Genomic DNA, 4333 nt, shown 5'->3' on the forward strand with positions numbered 1-4333 from the left:
TACTCACCACCAGCCACCATGTTTTAATTAATGTTTAAATTAAAGGGATGGTTCGGAGTAAAATCAACCTGGGTCCTTTGCACCATGACCTCGAACCAAACACCCCTCAGAAGCCTTTTTTCCCTTGTTTGAGCATTATTAAAGTTAGAGCTTATTTAGAGATATCAGCCGGATGGCTTAGTGCAGGCGCTAACGGATCCAAGGATGTATCTCGTAAATTACCCCACTAACATTGACACTAATAATTTTCTTATTGTGGAAAAGGCATTTTCTGTCTTTAAACCGATTTGAGCTTTTCTTGAGCTTAGAATTGACCGCCATTGAGAAAATGAAACAAATCAGAAAATACAAATCAGACCGGCAGGCTGCTCTCTGTATTTTTATAGCACTAAAATGATAGATATTTACAGATAGATACTCCAAATATACAATAACAAAGATAACTGATGGATCCTTTATGGTAATAAACATGATATGGTACAACTACAGTGCAATGCAAATAGTAAATAAGATAAAGTGAGAAGTAGCCTAGTAGTAAATAGTTTAGTGTATAGTCAATAAAATAAACAAACAGTATACAGCAAATAAAATAGTAATGAATAGTATAATTATATAATATCATAAGTACAATAATATAATATTATTGATAATAGCATATAGTTTATGTATAATACTATAATAATAGCAATAGAATATGAAAATTAAATTACACAATAGACAAAAAATAATAAGTTAAATAGTGACTATAGTAAATAGGCTACTACAATAATTTAACAGCATATAATAGATTGATAATCGCAAGTGGTATAATAATAATAATAATAATAATAATAATAATAATAATAATAATATCAAATACAATGTAATATCAATTGCAGAATAATATAGACAATAATAAAAATAGTAAATTAAATAGTATAGTAACTTACCTACCCGAAACGAGTAGGGTACTTGTCATAAAAGTCGGTTTTAAGAAAATATAGATGAATATTTAGATTTCAGGAAATGTACTTCATAATATAAAATATAATATAAGTTAAAACTATAATATAAATCATGTCAACTCATGTCTCAACTTTCACAGCTAAGTGACATCGCTAGCTATTTTAGTCTGACTCCGGTGGCCAACTAACATTACTATTACAAATTATATAATGACCAAATACAACCAGAAACAAATGTTCAGTCTTGCTTGTGAAAGGTAATTCCCCAAGACCTTTTTTTCAATTGTGCAGCGATTTGTATAGCCCCAAGCAGCACAAAGCAGGCATTCCCGTTATGAGTAATGGGAAAGTGGCCCTCCGCAATATGGCGGCGCCGTTGACGTACGATCCAGCGGCCAATAGGGCGTCTATGTATTTATTATGTCTATGGTTTTAATAGTATGTAACCATTGTATATCAACATAAAATATTACTTCAAAATCACCTACATCAATTATAGCTGCATATTTATACTCGAGAATGCTTTGACACCATACCACAGCGCATGATCCCTAAAGGGGGTCGCACACCGGACGCGCAGCTCAGCGCAGCGCCACGTCTTTTAAATTCGAACACATTATTCTCTATGAGAGTACACACACCGGCGGCGTCAGTCCGCGGCGCCCAGCAACGGCTCAGGACCGTGTTCAACATCCTGCCGCGCCACAGAGCGCCATTTAAATAGTTTTATATTAAATTTACATTTATGTGTCTCAAATCGTAGTTAATGTACATATGGACTTAACCCTGTGCTGCAATATACATTTAGTTTTATATTTATTTACAAAAATCAGAAAATTGCTGATGTTATCGGATTTTCAGGTGACAGTTGTCCTAGACGTGGCGCTGCGCGGCGCGTCCGGTGTGCGACCCGCTTAAGGGAATGTCTGGCAATTCCACCAAGTAAAAACGTATAATCAGGGTTTGAAATTAACTTTTTCACCCACCGGCCAATTTGGCTTCTAGCCTACATTTTTAAGTTAGGCCATTCAGAACTTCTACTAGCCAAAAAAAAAAAAAAAAAAGAAATAATTAACCATATATATATATATATATATATATATATATATATATATATATATATATAAAGAGTTCAGATGCAAAAGCCTCTAAGTGCCATCTGAAATTTTCTTCTAGAATGATCATTTTTATAAAGCTTGTATATTTAAGTTAAGTAATTTCACTTAAATGTCACTAATGACTCATATCATATCATATCATATTATATTATTATTATTAATATTATTATACTTTTTTTTTTTTTTTTTTTTACAATTTTGATTCATTTTACATTCATTTCTTTTTCAAACTAAATCCTGTCATCCAGCAATCTCCTCCCTTCCTCATTCATTCTCATCTTTTTTTTTACCAAAAATGTGTTTTAGGTGGACAGATCAATGCAGTACAAAGAACATGTAGGATGTTGGAAAATAACAATGTCTTTGCTGTTAACCAAATGTTTTTTAATCTACGCTATACAATGCAAGTGAACAAGCGCGCCGTTATTTGTTGCTTAGTGACGTGTAAGTCAGAAATGCGCATATTCTGTGCAATACGCTGTATTTAATAATCACGATGACTCACGAGTTGAGTATTTGTGCTAAATCTACGCAGATTTGGCTTACACAAACTTTCCCAGTAAAGTGAGTAAACATAGTAACACGCCAAATTGGCTAGTGATTTGACAGCATTACCCGTCAAAGTAAATTTTTACCTGCATTTGGCAGGTGTGAATTTCAAATATATTTTATTATAATATAATTTGATAAATAATAATAAAAAACATTCGGTGAATTGCAGAATTACAGGATGGTATTGGCACCATTTCACCTGTAATAAGTCAGTCTGGTCACTAGTAGGAACCTACCATGAGCTTTGGGACATGCAAAAAAAAAAACCTTTAGGTGAATTACAGTAGGCCTAATGTTTTTATAAAAAACAAAACAAATTGTGTACTGTGCATACAGGGAACTATTGGCACAATTCCACCTGTTGTAAGTCAGTCGAGCCCGATCTCACGGGAAAACGTACAAATTCTACGAGGTGGCTTATTCGTATGAATTCATACGACCTGACTCGTACGAATTAGTAAGATTTTTGCAAAATCGTACATATTTTACGAATTGCCCAATTCGTATGAATTCATACGAATGACCTACCCCTGACCCCGCCCCTAAACCTACCCATCACGTGGGTTTAGACAAATCGTACAAATTCGTACGAGTGAGGTCGTACGAATTAGTACGAATTAGCCAACTTTTTATCATTCGTACGAATTCGTACGAATTGGTCGTGAGATAGGGTTGGTCAGTCTGGTTAATAGGAATTACAACCTTTGAAACATGATTAAAGAAAAAAAAACTTTTATTAGAAATTTCCTAAAAAAATAATTGTTTACTGTAAATACATGAAGGGAGGTATTGGGAAAAAGTCACCTGTAAGTCAGTCTACTACCAATACAATCAAGCTTTGGATTTTGAAAATGTCTATTTTTGAATGTTAAAAGTAATTTTAATGAATACAAATTATACGTTTTAATAACTTGGAGGAATTGGCAGACGTTCCCTTAGGGATCATGCGCTGTGGTAGCCCGTCAAAGCATTCTAGAGTAGGCCTATAAATATGCAGCTATAATGCACGTAGGTGATTTTGAATTAATAAATGTCGATATACAATGGTTAGCTCGTGGTGTTGATATTTTTTTTTTGACTGCTGGCTCTATAGAGCAGTGGCATGGAAAACGTCTCGGTTACGTATGGTAACCCTCGTTCCCTGAGTCCAGGAAACGGAGACGCCTCGTCGGGGGAGTTCCCCTGACGAATTGGGATCACGCTAGGGAGCCAATTGCCTTCGAGAGAGTTAACAACAAGCCAATGAAAGAGAAACTGAATTGGCATGCAAAATTTGCATTCCGCGGCCCGCCTACCAGCGCGGGTATAAAGCCCGGAAGTAAACATTGCATCATCGCTTTTCACTGAGGAGCCGAACAGTGTCCAGCCCTCCGCGAAGGTACAGCAACATGGTGACGGGACGAGGCGTCTCCGTTCCCTGGACTCAGGGAACGAGGGTTACCATACGTAACCGAGACGGTCCCTTTCGTCAGCAGGGAACTCAGACGCCTCGTCGGGGGAGTTCCCCTGACGAATTGGGATCCCTACCAAAACGCCATGGTGCTGGCCCCTTCCAGTGCCCAGCTAAGCTACCCTGCAGCAGTTTCCAGAAATTTTGCGGGAGCTAGCTAGGGAATCACACTGCTGTTCCGCAAGACCCAATCAGTGGATATTGGATAACACTGGGAAAGTGTGCCCGTCCCCAAGGAAAATAATAATGGGGGGGAACGCTGCGGAAGC

The sequence above is a fragment of the Scardinius erythrophthalmus genome, assembly GCF_964197995.2.
Source record: "Scardinius erythrophthalmus genome assembly, chromosome: 2".
In the NCBI taxonomy this organism is placed as follows: Eukaryota; Metazoa; Chordata; class Actinopteri; order Cypriniformes; family Leuciscidae; genus Scardinius; species Scardinius erythrophthalmus.